This window comes from Phascolarctos cinereus, unplaced genomic scaffold (genome assembly GCF_003287225.1).
Source record: "Phascolarctos cinereus isolate Bilbo 61053 unplaced genomic scaffold, phaCin_HiC Scaffold_4;HRSCAF=312, whole genome shotgun sequence".
Classification (NCBI taxonomy): Eukaryota; Metazoa; Chordata; class Mammalia; order Diprotodontia; family Phascolarctidae; genus Phascolarctos; species Phascolarctos cinereus.
This window is the reverse complement of record NW_027555847.1, coordinates 226,963,492-226,983,025: the sequence shown is the minus strand read 5'-3', so window position 1 is coordinate 226,983,025 and position 19,534 is coordinate 226,963,492.

The following is a 19,534-nucleotide window of genomic DNA, read 5'->3' as shown; positions in this document are numbered from 1 at the left end:
TGACCACAGGCAAGCCACCTCTTTAATTCCCTCAACTATTAAATGGAAATGATCATACTCATAGGATTCTTCTCCCATTTAATTATTGGGTTTAAATGAGATGAGATCTTGAACACAAAGCACTTTGCAAATGTTAAAGCCTAGGTGATTAAGGAAGGAACCCATGACACCTCCAGTGGTGAACAAGCTGAAGGCAGGCTATGCCATCACATCCACCCCTAGATGGATCATTCTAAGGGAGGGCAAATGCCCAGCTGCCTCTGCCACCCCCAGCCACAGCTTTCAGTGCCCCGTCCATCCCTCTAGTAACAGCATGGCAGGGGAAAGAGCCCTAGAAATGGAATCAGGAGAGCAGGGTTCAAATTTGTATTATGTCATTTACTATCAGCATTAGCTTAAATTCCCTGCCTCGGTTTCCCCCACTGAAATAATGAAGACACAGATAGTTTTGTGGAACCAACGATGGACCTGGAGTCAAAGGACCCAGATTCAAATCCTGCCTCTGCCCCTCATTAGCTGTGTGACTATGGGTGAATCATTTAACCTCCCCAGGACTCAGTTTCTTCATCTGTAAAATGAGGGGTTGGACCAGATGGCCTCTGAGCTCCCTTCCAGCTCTAGAGAATGGATACTTTCTAAAACCTTCTAGCTTTTAATGCTGCATTTGATCCTTTTTGCCTCTGATGAAAGATGGAATTTGTTCCACTTGTGTTTGGAGTCTCCCTCTGAGCTGAGCCTGGCCAACCTGCCCCAAATAGCACTGGATCTGATGAATGATGCTCAGTAAATGGTGAGTGAATGAATGAATCCCTGGTTCTATTTCCAAGATACAGGCTTTTAATAGCCTGATAAACGAAAGCTATTTCCATGGCAATTCAGAGTGACGACTTTTCCAGGGAGAGAGGAAGAGGAAGAGTAGAAGAAAGACATTGTCCTTTATCCAGGCCCAGGATATAAATAGCTGTGATGAAGCCATAAGCATCCCTTAATCTGGGCAAAATCCAGTCTGGGCCCAGACTCATAGAGCCCAGAATTTAGAATAAGAAAAATTAAGCTTAAAAAGATCCAAAAGACCATCTAGTCTAGAATTTCTTAACCTGGTGTGCGTGAACTTATTGTTTGTTTGTTTGTTTGTTTTTCTCCCTCTCACCTTTGGGATCAAATATAAAATCCTCTCTTTGATATTCACAAACTGGCCCCCTTCTACCTTTCCAGGCTTACACCCAACTCCTCCCACTACATACTCTGGGATGCCAGGGCCACTGGCCTCCTTGCTCTTCTGGAATAAGACCCTCCATCTCTCTGATCCAGGCATTTTCCATGGCTTTCCCTCATGTCTGGAATGCTCTCCCTCTTCATCTCCACCTCCTGGCTTCCCTGACTTACTTCAAGTCCTGCATAGAATCGTATAGGCCATCTTCAAAAGTCTCATGATGGAAAGTGCTATCCCCATCCAAAGAAAGAACTATGGAATTTGAATGCAGATCGAAGCATACTATTTGCTGTTTTTTTTCTTCTGTTTTGTTTTGTTTCCTCTTTCTGGTAGTTCCTCCTATTGGTTCTAATTCTTCCTTACAACATCACTAATGTGAAAATATATTTAATAGGAATGTATATGTATAGGTTATATCAGATTGCACGCCATCTTGGGGAGGGAGGGGGAGAAAAATTTAAAACTCAAAAGCTTATGGAAGTGATTGTTGATGAATGAAAATAAATTAATAAAAAAAAGAAGGGAAAAAAAAAAGAATCCTACAAGCCCCTGATTAATTCTAGTGCCTTTCCTCTGGTAATGATTTCCAATTTCTCCTGTATAAAATAGTTGTTTGTGCACTATCTCCCCCATTAGACAGTGAGCTCCTTGAGGCTGGGACTGTCTTTTGACTTTCTTTGTATCCTGCTTAGCACAGTGCCTGGCACAGAGTAGGCATCTAATAAATGCTTATTGGCTGACTAAATATATTTCAGTGTAGTTAGTTTCCTTTGTAATTCTATGTATTTTTATTTTATGAAAAAATAAAACATTGGTCTGACAAAGGATCCGTAGGATTTATCAGACTGTTACAAGTTCCACCATTCAGAAAATGTTCAGCATCCCTGGTCTAGTCTAACCTCTCACCCAGGACAGAAATCCATTGAATCATTCCTGATAGATGCTTGGACACTTCCAAAGATTAGAAGTCCCATTACTTTTCAGGGCAACCTATTCCACTGTTAAGCAAGATAAAGTCCACTAAAACAAAGAGTGATCAGATGACAATGATAGAATCACAGAACATCAGTCCTGGAAAGAACCTTGGTATTCACCTATCTGATGGTTTCCAACTTTTTGGGATATGAGGACCATTTTTTACCATCAAGAAATTTCATGGACCCTCATATGAAAGTTAGTTTCATTCACACTGTATATTTTGTAGCAACTAAGTAAAGATCAAAACGATGCTTTGTGCACATATGGTTTTGAAGACTCCAAAGGCCCTCAGGGATTTGGGGCTCCCTGTGCTAGTCTACCCCTTCATTTTATAGAGGAGGAAATCAGGCACATAGAGAGAAAATTATTTGGCTTAGGTCATGTACATAGCTTGTTAGTGGCTGAGCCTGGACTTGAACCCAAATATTCTGATTCTATGTACAGGGTCCTTCCTAATACTCCACTCTAGGTTCTGCCATTTGCCAATCATGTGACCTCATGGGCCACTTACTTTCTCCCATCTTCAGCTTGCTTATCTTTAAAATAAGGGTGATCACACATGCCCTGCCTACTTTATAAGGCTATAGGTAATAGCATTTAGTAGAAAGAACTTTGCAGGCCTTAAAGCACTCTACAAAATACTTAAGGAATTCTTAGTTTTATGTGGTCAAGTTGGTGCTTCAACATTTATTAAAGTCTTACTATAGGCCAGGCACCGTGCTAAATGCCGAAGACACGAAGAAAGTCAAAAATAGTCCTTGCCTTTCATGAAGTTCACATTCTAATGGAGGAGACAATATGCAAATGACTGGGTACATGCCAATTTTGTGCAAAGGAAAGATAATCTCCAGGGACATGCAGGTAAATGTTTAACACTGGGGGGTGGGGGTGGGGGGGAGGATGGTATGCAGGATAAGCTGTGAAGTTTAAGCTGCATTATTAATGTTTTCTCTATCATTTTCTTAAGTGTAGACAATCAACAAATAATAAATCAGGCATTGATTTATAGCGCTTGCTGATTTCCAAGGTATAAACACTGACACTGAAAATTTAATAATTTGTTCTCAAGAACATGGATGAGCTGACTCTGGCACACCCTAGTAATCTTGGAGGGAGACACTGGAGGAGGGAAGGGTGGTGGAAAGACCAAAAAAAGACTTCCTGTAGCAAGTGGGACATTCCAGACATGGGGAACAGCCAGGAAAAGTATTGTGGGAAGATGGCACATCTCATATGAGGAAAAAAACAAGGAAGCCAGTGTTGCTGGATCGAAGAGCACATGGAGGAAAGTGAAGTATAAAAAGACTGGAAAGGTAGGAAGGAACCAGGTTATGAAGGGCTTTAAAAGCCCAGCAGAGGATTTTGTATTTGATCCTGGAGGTACTAGGGAGCCACTGGAGTTTACTGAGTAAGGGTCAGACCCATGCTGTAGGAAAATCACTTTGACAGCTGAATCGAATATCAGTTAGAGCGGGGAATTCCATAGAAATCTTTTTTTTTCTTTATTTAGCTATTTGAACAGAAGGTAACTTAGGCATACATGAGTAAATGTAAGTAGGATGTAAGCTGCTTGAGGGCAAGAAATGTTTCTCTCTTTTTTTTTTTTATTAGAAAAGGTGTTTGGCTTTTTTCAAATGAAGATCCACCTTCTCTCCCTCCTACTGCCCCCTTCCTTGGAAAAGCAAGAAAAAACAAAATCCCATGCTACATGTATAGTCAAAGAAAATAAATTCCCACATCAGTCATATCCAAAGAAAATATGGCTTAATCTTCACTCTGAGTCTATTAAGAGGTAGGTAGTCTGTTTTATCATGAGTCTTCTGGAGTCCTCATTGAGTTGACCAGAGCTCCCAAGATATTCAAAGTTGATTATCCTTACAATATTGTTGCTATTATGTAAATTATTCTCCTGGTTCTGCTCATTTCACATTGCAATAATTCATATAAGTCTTCCCAGGTTTCTCTGAAAAAGTCCCCTTTGTCATTTCTTACAGCACAGTAGTATTCCCATCACATCATATACCATAACTTCTTCACTCATTTCCCAATTGATAGACACTCTGTTTCATTATCCCCCATGCCCAGCACAGTGCCTTACATATAGTGAGTACTTAATAAATATTTATTGACTCAAATTGAATGAGAATAATTAATAACAACAACAACAATAATAATCGCTAACATTTCCATAGTGTCTTAAATTCTGCATAACACTTTACAAATATTATCTCATTTGATCCTCACAGCAACCCTGGGAGGAAGGTTATATTTCACAGGTGAGGAAACTGAGGCCAACAGCAGTCAAGTAACTTGCCTAGGGTCACATTCCTAGTAAGTGTCTAAGGTTGGATTTGAACTCAGGTCTTCCTGACTCCAGCAAGTCCAAACCCAGAGTTATGTCCACTCTGCCACCTAACTTACCTAAGGTAAAAAGGGACCAGCCTCTACAATTGACTTCAATTCTATCCTCCCTAGGATCCCACTCCATCTCTGCTCAGATCTTCCATTTCCCTGGTCTATAGAGCAGGTTCTTTCTGGTAGCACTATATTTAGGCACTGAGAGGGAAGCACCTACTTTATCCCCCTTACAAATATATAAATAACTTGAAAGTTTAAAAGGGCTAACTTTATAAATATTAATCCAACTCAGGTTGCTGCCCTGGGATTTAGGGCTAGAAAGGACTTTAGAGACAATCTAGTACAACCCACCCCTCTTATAGAACAGGAAACTGAGTTCCAAAGATGGAGAGTAACTGGTCCAAAATCATCCAGCTAGGAAGTTGCAAATATAAAGGATTCTTTACATCATGCCATGGTGAGCATCACAGAATTTTATTTGTCAGTGGCAGCTGGGTAGTGCAATAGATAGAGGGTTGTGCCTGAGTCAGGAAGACTTGAGTTCAAATCCAGCCTCAGAAATTAACTGTATGACTCTGGGCAAGTCACTCAACCTCTGTTTGCCTCAGTTTCCTTACTTGTAAAATGAAGATAATAGGATAATAATAATAATAATAATAGCACCTCACTCTCATGGTTATTGTAAGGATCAAATAACAATTGTAAAGCACTTAGCACAGTGCCAGGCACATAGTAAATACTGGATAAATGTTAGTTATTGTTATTGTTATATCTATTTGAATGGAAGATGTCTTAGACCTCTGTGAATGAACGTAAATAGAAGATTAACTCCATGAGGACTGGGGACAGGATTTAAATGAATGAATAAAAAGACATTTCATGAAAGTTTACTATGTACTAAATACCGGAAACACGCAAATGCAAGCAAGTGAGCCTATCTTGGCTGTCAGGGAGCTCACATTCTAATAGGAGGATGTAACGCATAAAAGAGCTCCAGAGTGAGAAAAGCGGAGTGGGAAGGAAGAGGGAGAGAATGCCTGAGAAGCGGCAGAGAGGCCGGATTCCTGAAAGCTCCTCTATCAGAGCCTCGAGTCTGGCTAAGGTAGAGTCCACATTGGTTGGGAGGAGGAGTATGGCCAGAGGGGGTGGAGGTAGCAGGGTTTGGAAATGGCCAGGAAGTGGCCTGGTGGTGTCTAACTCTACACTGAGCACTCTTCCCACCGCTGCCTCTCTGGCATCTTCTATATGCCAGATTTGAACAAAAGGTGAATCGAAGAATAAAAGAAAGAGCCTGAACCAATGGTTAATGAATATGATTCAGACAACACAAAGCAGACAGACAAAAGTCAGTCAAATGTAATTATAGAACCTCATAGAATCAGAAAATTGCATTGCTAAAAGAGTCCTCTGATGTTATCAGCCTAAATAGGAATAGTATCTTCAACAGGTATCACCCAGCTTCCACTTGAAGATTGCCAGTGATGTGAATCTCACTACTAAAAAACCTACTGTGATAGGATCAGAGATTCCCCTTCCTCCAGGATGCAAAATGGTATTGTTGTTCAGTCACGTCTGACTCTCCCTGACCCCATTTAGGGTTTTCTTGGCAGATACTGGAGTGGTTTGCCATTTCCCTCTCTAGCTCATTTTACAGATGAGGAAACTGAGGCAAAAAAGGTTAAGTGACTTGCCCAGGATCCACAGCTGGCAAGTAATTGAGGCCAGATTTGAACTCAGGAAGGTGAGTCTTCCTGACCCCAGGCCCAGCACTCTATCCACTGTACCACTTAGATGCTGTCAAAAAATGATTTGTTTTTTGGTGACAAAGCTGTCATCCCTGCTTCTTGTGGCAGATTCCTGGTCACTTAAGGGAGATTTTTAAAATCCTACCCATGTGGAATTGGGGTCTCTCTGACTTGATGGATATCTGAAAGCCATCAGAGCCATCATCCCCTGCCCAGCTGACCAGTTTTTCATATGGAAATAGAGGGGTGTGGGAGGTTCATCTACAGAAGTCAGTGTCACTGTATCCTTGTTGCATATCCTCACTATGTTAGGGCAAAGTAAATTTGAGTCCCAAATCAAACCTGAACTAACAGGATGCTGGCATCAGGCATGCCCCCAACAGCCATCCATTCCACTTTTGGATAGGTCTAATTCTTGGGAAACTTTTCCTTATAAACAGTGGGACTCTACCTCTTTGCAGCCTCTGCCTACTGTTCCTACTTCCAGAAACTAGAACTACAGGGACCTTCAGAATGGGTGGATCCAATTCAGTTCCATTCAACAAACATTTATTAAGCACCTAGCATATGCCAGAGGTGCTGCTAGAAGCGGGAGATATAAAGACAAAAATGAAATGTTCTCCCACCCTTACTCCTACCCCCAGCTTACATTCTATCATGGAGGGGAAAGAACATTGGAGGGTGAAACAGGAAAGTGATACTGGGGACAAAGCATAGACCACAGGGACCAGCAGTGACCCCACATGGATGATAAATTTTAGAAGCAGGTTATAGAAGGACCTAAAGTTCTTGTACTTGGGGCTAGAAGCCTGGATGTCTGTTCATCATTCTAACCAATACAGAAGCCCAATTCTAAATATTAGGAATCACCTTATGTGTAAGAAGAGGCCTAGTTTCTCCACAGGCCAAGTGGGTCTGCGGCAGATGCCAGGTTTACCTGAAAATGCTCCCTATCACAACCTTTCTCTTTTGGCAACCAGAAGTCCATTTGTCATGTTTCACACTCTCTTTGAGTAGCCCTAAAAGTTCCTACATCCTGTCTCAGGGGTGCCTCTAGCCTTCCACTTCTTTAGAGGGGAGTGCCATGACAGATAGGTGCTCCACTCACTGAAAGATCAAGCCTGCCTGGCTCAGGTTCCCAGCTGCCACCCACTTCCTCAGCACCTCTTTGATGACTAAGCCATTCCCTAGGAAGGAGTAGATCAACCCTCAAAGTCCCTTAATTATATTCTTTCAGTACATGATATCTTACACACAGATACTATATAATGTGTAAAACCCAACAAATGTTAAAAGAGGGTGTGGTTCCCTCACCGTATTTTATATACCCTATTTTACAGTCAAGGGAAGTGTTCTATGTGCAGAATAGGCCACTCTCCCCAGTAGTTAGAATTAAGAGTTTCTGGGAAGAAGAAGAAGAAGGGGAAGAAGGAGAAGAAGAAGAAGAAGAAGAAGAAGAAGAAGAAGAAGAAGAAGAAGAAGAAGAAGAAGAAGAAGAAGAAGAAGAAGAAGAAGGAAGGAGGAGGAGGAGGAGGAGGAGGAGGAGGGGAGGAGGAGGAGGAGGAGGAGGAGGAGAGGAGGAGGAGGAGAGGTAGAGGAAGAGGAAGAGGAAGAGGAAGGAGAGGAGGAGCTTCTTGTCCACTTACTGGAGTTGTCCCAAAGATGCTTTCAGTGAGCCTATAGAAGATAAGTTTACATCTATTTCTATTTCATTATAAAACAAAGCCATTTTATCCACTTGCACAAGAGACTACATAACATTAAACACAAAAGAATAATAGCCAAATAGCGACTTGTCCTAGGACCATTTTATCTGAACTCTATTGAAAAAGATGAAAATACAATAATTTGAAGATGAGAAAATAAGATAACAATACATGAAAAGTATATGATGCTTTGCCTACATCATCCCATGGGATCCTCACAATAACCCAATGAAGTAGATAATCATAGTTACTGTTTTACTCATTTTCAGATAAGGAAACTGAGGCTCAGAAAGTTCAAGTGACTTTCCACGATCACATAGTTGACAAGTGTTGGAGGCAAAATAATAATAACAACAACAACAACATTACAAACTAATTGTTTTCACCAGTAAGCAATAAGACTTAAATCCCAAATCAAAAATTGTAGGATCTCAGAGTTGGAAGGGACCCCAGAGGTCACCTAGATCCAACACCCATGTAAAGCATGAGTTTCTTCTACAATATCCCCAGTGCAGGCCCCTGGCTTGAAGAGCCTGAGAAAAGCAACCCTAATACTCCCATGGATCTTTGATCTCATCGACGTGAGGGTGCCCTCTAAAGATACAGATCACAGCCTATCTATGCCTGCCCATCCTATGCTACTCTTCTTCATGTCCTCCCATGAATCCACCATCCAATGGAAGAGGAGGCCTTCCTTGCATGGATACTACTATGCACCTGGCAGCACACAGACAATCTTTGGCTATCCTTCACTCTTCATTTCCTTTATATGGCCCATTCTACTTCTGGTTCTGCTTAAAGAAAGATTGTTAAGACCTGCACAAATTCAGTCCTTCCATTTCTGTGTTGTCTCATCGGTGAAGGAACATAGTTACTTATAGCAATAGAATGTGGAAATGCCTGATATAACCTGAAATCTAGTTTTATTTTGTTGGAATTTTGCAGGTAGAACTAGGGGTTGGGTGGAAGAGGGAAGAGCAGGACACTGGATGCCTAAAGAGGAAGGAGAGGCAGAAAAGGGCGAAAACGGGAATCCAAAGACAAGTTCTGCAAGAAAGTGTCCCTGTTTCGTTTTGTTTTTGTTGTTTTAGGCAATGGGGTTAAGTGACTTGCCATGGGTCACACAGCTAGTAAGTGTTTTATTCTTCTGAGGCCGGATTTGAACACTGGTCCTCCTGAATCCAGGGCCAGTCCTCTATCCACTGTGCCACCTAAGTGCCCCAAGAAAGTGTCCCTGTTGCCTTTCCTTGGAAGTCCAAGTGCAAAACAGAACCAGTCATCATATCAGACAAGGGTCATATCCCATGAATCTCGAGACAATATGCTTGATCTCATCATCACCTCCAAGTGTTCCACCACCACATTCTAGAACTTCCTCTGTCTGACCGTAACCTCCTATCTTTCCATCATTCCCTATTCCTCACCCTTTTAAAATCTTTTAGTCATCACCATGACCTCCAGTCATTCCATCCTTCCCTGTTTTCCTAGTCTATCACTTCTGCTGTGGTCCTACTTTCCTTCCTTTAAAATCTCGACCCTACAATTAACTAATTCAACCACACATGGTCCTCTATGACCAAATTGTTTGCTCCCTGGCCCCTGCCCACCACCCCAACCATTCTATTGCCACACATCCCTTTCCATATCCCAACCTTGGAGGACCCTTGCCTTCAGCCTTGTTTGCTGCAACTGATCCATTGTATGGTGGAAAGGGCACTAGCTCTGGAATGAGAGATTTGGCTTCAAATCTTGGCTGCGTGAATTATCTGTCAGACCTTGGCAAGTTACTGAACTTCCTGGGGCTTAGTTTCCTCATCTGTAAAACAAGGCAATTAGACTAGATGGCCTCTCAGATCTTCTTCAGCTCTGTATCTATGATCCCGTAAAACATTACTCCCCTTCACATATTCTACATTCCAATCACACCAGCATACTTACGGTTCCCCATGCAATATATCCAATATACTGCTTCTGTCTTTTCACAGCCCATGCTTTTGGTTTTTGTTTGTTTGTTCATTTGTTTTCAAGGCAAACAGGGTGAAATGACTTGTCCAGAGTCACACAGCTCGTAAGTGTCTGAGGCTGGATTTGAACTCAGGTCCTTCGGACTCCAGGGCACCACCATTGCACCACCTACCTGCCCCTCCTTCCTCTCCTTCCTCTCCTTGGCCTCTTGGAATCCCTAGTTCTAGTCAAGTTTCATTTCAATAGTTAGCTCCTATACAAGGCCTTTCTTGGTTCCCCATCTACCCACCAAATTACTTTCTATTATCTTATAATGCAAATTACTTTGTATTTACTTTGCATATATTTTAATATTTACTAATGTGTCTGCTTGTTGTTTGCCCCAGAAGAAATTAAACTCCTTAATGGCAGTGATCATTTCAGATTTTTGTTTTTGTATCTCCAGTGCCTAGCACAGTGTCAGTCACAAGGTAGGCCTTTCATAAATGGTTATTGAATGGAATTAGTAGTAGTAGTAGTAGTAGTAGTAGTAGTAGTAGTAGTAGTAGTAGTAGTAGTAGTAGTAGTAATAATAATAATAATAATAATAGCTAACTTTTTTGTTGTTGTTGTTCAGTTGCTTCCAACTCTTTGTGATCCAATATGGGGTTTTCTTGACAAAGATACTGGGGTGCTTTGCCACTTCCTTCTCCAGTAGATTAAGGCAAACAGAGGTTAAATGACTTGCTCAGGGTCACACAGCTAGTAAGTGTCTAAGGCTGGATTTGAACTCAGGTCCTCCTGACTCCAGGCCCATCATTCTATCCATTGCACAGAGTGGAATCCTTATAGGACTGAGAGTGGAAAGACCTGAGTCCAGGTTCTACCATTCACCAATTCAGCTTAGTAATAGGTGATATATAGTATAATAATAACAAATTCAGTGTTTTAAAAGTTTACAAATTGCTCTATCTTATTTGGTCATTGGACCAACCCTGTGTGATAATACAAGTATTGTTATCCTCACTTTACCAATGGAGAAACTGAGGTCCAGACAAGAGGAGCAACTTACCCAAGGTCATATAGGTAGTCATCAGTGGGGGATTTGAACCCAGGTCTTACGAGGCTAAGTCTCTTTTCCATTATCCTATCCTGACATTTAACTCAAATTAAATGGACCTCAAGTTCCCTATTCTGTAAAAAGGGACAATTAAACTAGATCTCTAAGCTGCCTGCTAAAGTACTGGAACTGTACAATCCTGTTGTGCCTTCTCCAGGGCCAGGCAAGGAGAGACAACACCAGTACAGAGTTGCAATCAGGAATTAGTCTGCCAGCGTTGACCTCAGCAGAGCTGGACTCAGAAACCGGATAGCAGGCCCTCATAAGAAGCTGGAAAAGGAGTGTACCAAAAGATTGGTTCCAAGTTCCTTCAGTCCTTAGGCTCTCTGTAAGCAAAGAAGAGCTTCAGCCAATCAGCAAGGGCTGGAGGGCAAGGTGGTCCTGGCTCAGCCTAGGAGGTCAGGGATGGCAAACTTAGTTCCTGTACTTGGTACCATCAGAAAGCAGAGTCAGATATATATACTCTGTCTCTGGGAAACCTTGTAAGTAACCAGAAACCTGGACTTCAGCATCAGGGGTCCAATCCCATCTCGGGCTGGGCAGCCAGAGCCTTCCTGTTCCCTTCCCAGTTTCCATCTCTTTCATACCAAGGGTCACGGGGCCTGTTGACAAAACCATCAAAATGCAATTATACAAAAGCATGGTGTTATCATTGGAAATATGGGATCTAATTCTAGACAAAGGAGTCTCAACTCTTCCCATCCAGAAGAAACAAAGCCTCAAAGTCTGTGGCACCAGAGATGAGACAGAAGGAAAATACCTCATTTTAGTAACTTAAGTAAATGGTCACTCACTCAGCACTTAATCTGTGGCAGTGGGAATAGAGAGTGGAGGAAGGATGGGAGACACATTGATAAGGCTTGAGGATACAAAATGAAGAAAAGTCGAAGTCAACATTAAGTTTTCACATGTGGGTAGATGGGGGCAGGGTGGTACCAGGGACAGAAACAGGGAAGTAAGAAAGGATGGGTTCTGGGAAGGGGAATGAGGAATACTAAATCCGGTTTGGGACATTTTGAAGGTTTTAGTGGACCATCCAGGTGGAAGTGTCATGTAGGCAATTAGAAATATGCATATGTATCTCAGAAGAGAAGACCAGGCTTGGGATATAGATGAGAATTGGGGTAAGGACAGAACCTTGCTCTGCAGTGCCTCTTCTGTGATTAGAGAGAGCATGGTTAGAGAGGTAGGAGAGCAACAAGAATGATATCTCTGAAGCCAAGAGAGGGGAGAGTATGAGAAAGGAGTGGGTGGTCAGGCTAACAGGGGAAGAAACCGCAGAAAGATCAAGAAAGTTATAGCCAGAAGAAAAAGGGGGGCCACCTAATTGGAAAATTAGGTCAGTGGTGACCTTAGAGAGAACAGTTGAAAGGAGTTAATGGAAAGGGAGAGGGAAAAGAAAGAAGGCAACCAGGTGGGAAATTTGGAGTTATTTGTTATAGAAGGATCAAAAGGAATTGACCTTGAGTCAGCAAGAGTCCTTGAGGGCCTGATGACAAGGTAAGACACTAGCTTGTGGAGAAGACTGATAACCTTCGGTCCATCCAAAGTTCAGTTCAAGTGTTGCTTCCTGCACAAGATCATTCTTGATCCTATCCCCAATACTCTTTGCATAGACATACACACCCCCACGCAATAGAATGGAAGCTCCCTGCAGAACCAGGAGAACACTGTACACAGTAACAGCAATATTGTATGATGATCTACTGTGAATAACTTAGCTATTCTCAGCGATACAATGACCTAAGACCACTGGGGAAACTGTGACCTCGAGGACACATGTGGCCCTCTGGGTCCTCAAGTGCGGCCCTTTGACTGAATCCAAACTTCACGGAACAAATCCCCTCAATAAAAAGATTTGTTTGTAAAACGTGGACTCAGTCTAAAGGCAGCACCCAAGGACCTAGAAGGCCACATGTGGCCTCCAGGCCACAGGTTTCCCATCCTTGGTTTAACTGTTCTGAAGGATTTATGATGAAAGGTGCTGTCCATCTCCAGACAAAGAACTGTTGGATCCTGACTGCAGACAGAAGATTCTTTTTCTTTACTTTCTTTATTTTTCTTGGGGTTTTTTTGTCTGTGTTTTCTTTCACAGCGTGACTTACATGGAAATGTGTTTTTTAAGACTACACATGTAGAATTTGGAACTCAAATTTTGGGGGAAAAAATGGTTAAAATTGTTACATGTAATTAGGGAAAAATAAAATATTAAATTTTTTAAAAGAATGGATGCTCCTTGCGGGCAGGAACTGTTTCATTTTTTCTTCATATCGCCAGTGCCTGGCACATAATTGGCAGTCATGTTGTTCAGTCATGTCTGACTCTTTCTGACCTCGTGTGGAGTTTTCTTGGCAAAGGTCCTGGAGTGGTTTGCCATTTCCTTCTTTAACTCGTTTTTACAGATGAGGAAACTGAGCAAACAGGGTTAAGTGAGTTGCCCAGGGTTACACAGCTAGTAAGGGACCGAGATCAGATTTGAATTCATGAAGATAATTCCAAGCACGGTGCTCTATCTATTCTGCCACTCAGCTGCCCTTTAGGCAGTAATACCCAGAGCATACCTAGCGCTTTATAAATGTTGAATTGAATTGAAATGCTCAGGGAATAACTAACTGTAACTAAGCGTAACTGGTGTTTCTCACTGGTCTGTGTTGTTCTCATATCCTGTGACTGGCCATTGGAGCTGGGGGGGGACAGGGTAGATGATAAAGAATAGCTCGGCTTATGCAGCTTTGTGTAATAGACATCCCCAGAATGAGAGGGTATTTGCCTCTTCCCATGTAATCCTTCCACACTATTAGAGACCAGTGTGTCTCAGAATAATAAGAATTAGCCCAACTTCTCTGGAGACAGTTCTCAGCAGCTATCCCTACTGCTGTGTCTCCTAACCCGTTCAGACCAGTGCCCTATGACTCTCTCTTGCAAGCTTTAGGCCTGTGAGGAATTCCTTTAAAGACTCCTGCTCTCCTGGGAGCGCTAAGGACCCAGGAAACCTACTCTGGGTTATAGCCTGAAGCAGTGCCCAAGAAGGAAACCTGCATTAGTCTGTGTAGATTTGACTCTCCTGGAGAGCTGAGGCCGTTATTCCCAGCAAGTAGCAGACATTTAGTAAATGTTTGTTGACTGAATGACCGATACATAAAGAGAGAGACAAATTGCAGATGAGCAGAGGTGTGCCTGCAAGTAAATGTAAGTGTGTGTGCATAGTAGCCTGGCCAACCAGGAGCAGGCCCTGAGGTGGCTCTTCGGGCAATCAAATTTTGAATGAGCTTCATCTCTTTCTCCAAATACAATTCCCACCCTGAAGTCATTCCTAATCAGATCATGAGCACTAGAAGATTTTTGGGGCTGGTTTATATATCCTTGGACCTCACTGCTTCCTGTATGTGTGAGTGTGTAAGAGAAACAGAGACATAGTGTGGGAGATGAGGGATCCTGGTTATGCTGATTTATGGCATATAAATCATTGGTTTCTATGATTTGTAGTTATATTTGGCCTATTCTTGGAGGTTGTCTAAGTGGTCAGTGTTCCTGAGTCCTAGAAACTCTCCACTACAGTGGAATCAGCTGTTAAGGTCCTGGATTCCTAAAACAGAAGGCTTTCGAGAGGTAATGTGGAATGATTTCAGTGGACAGAGTGCTGGGCCTGGAGTCAGGAAGACTCATCTTCCTGAGTTCAAACCTAACCTGGGACATTTATTAAGCTGTATGACCCTGGACAAGTTACTTAACCCTGTTTGCCTCGGTTTTCTTATCTGTAAAATGAGCTGGAGAAGCAAATGGCAAACCACTCCAGTATTTTCACCACTCCAGGATCTCAACACCAAATGGGGTCACAAAGAGGCAGACATGACTGAAACTAATGAACAACAACAACATAGGGATGATGGAAAGAACACTAATTCCACAGAGGGCCTAGGTTCCAATTCTACTTCCTGAGGGAAGACAGAACCTACGGGTAGCTTTGCTAAGAGTAGCTTTCCCTTCACCTCTACTTCATACAACATCACTGCCGACACCCCCAGACTCTAGACAAAGGTAGGGAAGTCTCAAGACCACATGTGGCCCTCTAGGTCCTCAAGTGCAGCCCTTTGATTGAATACAGACTTCCCAGAACAAATCCCCCTAATACAAGGATTCGTTCTGTAAAACTTGGACTCAGTCAAAGGCGGCACCCAAGGACCTAGAAGGCCACATGTGGCCTCTAGGCCGGCCACAGGCTCCCCACCCCTATTCCTGGACCTGTTCCTGGGTCTGAGGAAAGGAAGATAAAGAAAGCAGGGAAAGCAAGATGATTTCAGGAGAGGGCTAGATGGACTTTGAGGCACCCAGGGAGCAAAGAGTTCCAGAGCCAAGACATTTGATCTGTGCTGTTGTTCTGGAGACCAGAGGAATCTGGAAGGAACTCTCTCCACTTGGGGAGTGTGGTTTAAGCAGCTGAGCAGAGAGATGCCTATGTGGGTGGAGAGAGTCCATTCCCCTCTCACCTTTCACCTACTTTTCCCCTCTTCCAAGGATTTGCAGAGAAGGGGCTGAGCAGTAGAGTAAGACAGAGGCCTCAGAGCCCACCAAGCTAGTACAGAGAAGGCTGGACGGCCAGCTACCTTCCAGGGCTGCGAGCCCCTGTCACTCCCATTGGCAGGGAAGACCTGAGTCAGGATTACAAAGCCGGGAGATTGTTTCCAGATCCCCTTTTCAGCCTTTCGCCCTCCCAAGTGTCATATTCCACTTCACCATAGTGATATAAGGAGCTGTAGGTTGAGGCAGAGTGAACGCAAAGCTAGCATCGAGGACTGGACTAAAGGATCCTCAGGGTCCTTTAAATCTATGATCCTATGACCTTGAGGGACAACTACCCAGGGCATGACATAGAGACCTGGGGTCAAGGTCACAGGGCAGAAGATGCAACCTTCGCAACCTATAGGCTCACAACAGAGAGAGCTAAGTCATTCTGTCCTATTGGCCATGAATGAAGAAAAACTGGGCTGACAGTGCTTTTAGGAAAATTAACAGTAACAGCTGACATTTATATAGGATTTTAAAGTTTGCAAATCTATTTACATGTATCATTTCATTCGAGCCTCAGAGCAATCCTGGGAAGTAGGAACTTTGTTATTGTTCAATCATGTTCGATTTTTTGTGACCCTGTGAACCAAAGAATTCCAGTACCATCCATTTTCTTGGCAGATATACCAGAGTGGTTTGCCATTTCCTTCTCCATCTCACTTTACAGATGAGAAAGTGAGGCAAACAGGGTTAAGTGACTTGCCCAGGGTCACACAACTAGTGAGCATATGAGGCCAAATTGAACTCAGGTCTTCCTGACTCAAGGCCTGGCACTCTATCTATTGCACCACATACCTGGCTTATTTTTTTTTTTTAATTTTAGGCGATTGGGGTTAAGTGACTTGCCCAGGGTCATACAGCTAGTAAGTGTCAAGTGTTTGGTCTGAGGCCGGATTTGAACTTGAGTCCTCCTGACTTCAGGGCCAGTGCTCTATCTACTGCACCACCTAGCTGCCCTAGAAAGCCCAATATCTTTTTTTGTTTGTTTGTTTTTTAGGCAATTGGGGTTAAGTGACTTGCCCAGGGTCATAGCTAGTAAGTGTCAAGTGTTTGGTCTGAGGCCACATTTGAACTCGGTCCTCCTGACTTCAAGGCCGGTGCTTTATCCACTGCACCACCTAGCTGCCCCATACCTGGTTTATAGTAAAAGGGGAGAATGTTTCTTCATATGAGATTTTCTGGCTTTTCAAGACTGGAACTTCTTCATGGTGTGCCTACAAGTGAGTGTGTGTTATTGAGCGCACACGTAGGAGAGTGTGTATTTGTGTCCACATCTGTTTCATTGTCTTTGTGTTCAGGTCTGAGAGGGTCCATGTGAGTCTATAGACGTGACAGTCAGTGTGACTGTATGTGTATAAATGCAATTGCAGGTATAAGTGTGTGCATTTCTGGGACTGTGTGTAGGTAAGCACGCTTTTCCATGTAGGCAAAGCTAAAGCCTCTGGAGAGAGTCGGGGTGTTTTTCTAATTGGCCTAAAATCATTGCCCAAGATATGCAGAGCAGCTGCCTGCTGCCTGTCTGGATCCATCATGGAGATGCCTGTGATCTCCCTTGCCTGCTGGGGGGCCCGACAGTATGAGTGCCGCTGGCCTTCTGAGCAGCAGCGAGATGGCTGCTTTCCCTCTTTGTGTTTTTGTTTACAGCTGTGGGGGCTGAGCTTGAGCAGCAGCTTGGCTGGCAGCCACGCAGGGCCCCCCTCACTTTCTCCTGGAACCTTGATGACAAGGGGCAGAACCCCACAGGGCCTCAAACTGCCAAACCCCCTTCTGCCCTTCCCTGGTTGCTGGAGAGCCAAAGCTGGGGAAGGAAGGAATAAGTGGATGTAAGGAGGAGGCTAAGACCCTAGGGGCCAGAGCCTGTACTTGGTTGGGGCCCAAGACCACCCTCATGGCTGCACTCCCTGCCAGATGGACAGGAAACCAGTTCTTTCCCAGGAAGGAGAGGAGGGGAGGATGGAAAGGGAGTTTCTGCACCTGCACTGAGCCAAGAGCCTACATGGGGGCAAGTGGCATTCCCTCCCTAGGCTTCAAGTAGTTCACACAAATGCATGTGGCCTCAAGAACCCCAGCCTCAGTTTCCCCTGCTTGTGCTTTCACTTACATGAACTAAAGACAACTCCATTATCCCTGTGTACCTGAATAAGGAATGTACGCGGCCGTGCACACTGAATAAGGAGACAAGTCCCACCCCAATTCATGGTGACATGGAACAAGTCATTGCATTTCTTTGGGCCTTTGTTTTCCAATCAGTAAAGTGGGGAGAATAATGCCTGCCCTTCTTCCTGGGTTATTGTATCAAATAAGATATTGGATATTAAAAGCCTTGAAAAATTATGAACATTACCACACCCACCAAACACTTAGGAAAAACCTTCCATATGTAAGGCCCTGCACCAGGACTGTGAGGAGATATAGCAATGAATAAGCTCCCTCAGAGAGCCTAAAATCTAATAGAGGTGAGAAGACACCACACATGGTGTCTATCACCCAAGACATGGAGTAAGCACCATGCAAGAGAGGAACTAATAAATTTTACTCAGTAAACTCCAGTGGATCTATTGCTGCTGGGATCGAATATATACTCCTCTCTTTGACATTTAAAGCTCTTTACAACCTGACTCCTTCTTCTCTTTTCAGTAATACTTTATTCCCCTTCATGCACTCCTCAATCCAATGAAAACTGACTTTTTTTTTGCTGTTCTTCACACATGGCACTCTGTCTCCCATTTCCACACCTTTGCACTGGCTGTGCCCCAAACCTGGAATACTCTTCCTCTTCATGTCCACCACTTGGATTGCTTTAATACTCAGCTCACATCCTACCCATTTCTGATCAGGAGGCCTTTCTCAGTCTCCCCAGCCCCTAGGGCCTTGCCCTCTGATATTATCTATCATCAATTCTGGAGATATCTTATATACAACTAGAACGTGAGTTCCCTGAGGGAAGGGGTTGTTTTTGCCTTTCTTTGTATCCTTTACCGTGCTTAGCTCAGAGCCAAGAACATAGGAAACACTTAATGAATGCTTGTCGACTAATTGGGGGAAGATGAATCCCATTGAATTAATTGAATGAACTATTCAGCCCTACTACTCAAAAGGCATTTGGTGATGAGAAGATAGTCTCAGCTAGGTGGCGCCACAGTGCACAGAGCACCAGGTCTGGAGTCAGGAAGACTCATTTTCCTGAGTTCAAATCTGGCTTCAGACACTTACTAGCTGTGTGACCCTGGCCAAAGCACTTAACCTCTGTCTGCCTCAGTTTCCTCATCTGTAAAATGAGCCAGAAAAAGAAATGGCAAACTACTCCAGTATCTCTACCAAGAAAACCCCAAATGAGGTCACAAAGATTCAGATTATGTCTGAAAAACAACTCATCCACAACACTTAAGTCTCCTATAATGCAGAGATCTGAAGAAGTTGGACCCAGGTTCCACCTTAGGCAAAACAGCAAAGTTTCCCCTCATGCCATTCCTTTATGTTCTCTTTACATGCATTTTTACGACTTTTAGTGCCTGTTTTCCCCTTTCCCTTCCTCCTCCTTCAGTGCATTTCTGCTTTCCTCAGAGGAGAAAACAGTGGATTGCTCATTTATACCGAAGTGTAAAGGGTTTAATGTGTTACCTTTCCCAAAGATATTTTCATTTCTTAAGGGGAAATGGAGAAAACAATATTGCTCACTGGTTCCACTACAAATTTATGCCAGCTAATCTCAAGTGGGCCCTCTCTGCAGCAAGGCAATCCTACTCCTTCCTGTCTATCACAAATATTGCCTTCTCTCCACATGCTTCTCATGCCACACCTCTTCCCTCTGAGCACCTCTACTCATACTTCACTGAAAAAATTGAATATATTCCCCAAGGGCTCCCTCTTCTCCCCTTTTCCTCATCTCACGTATCTTTGACCT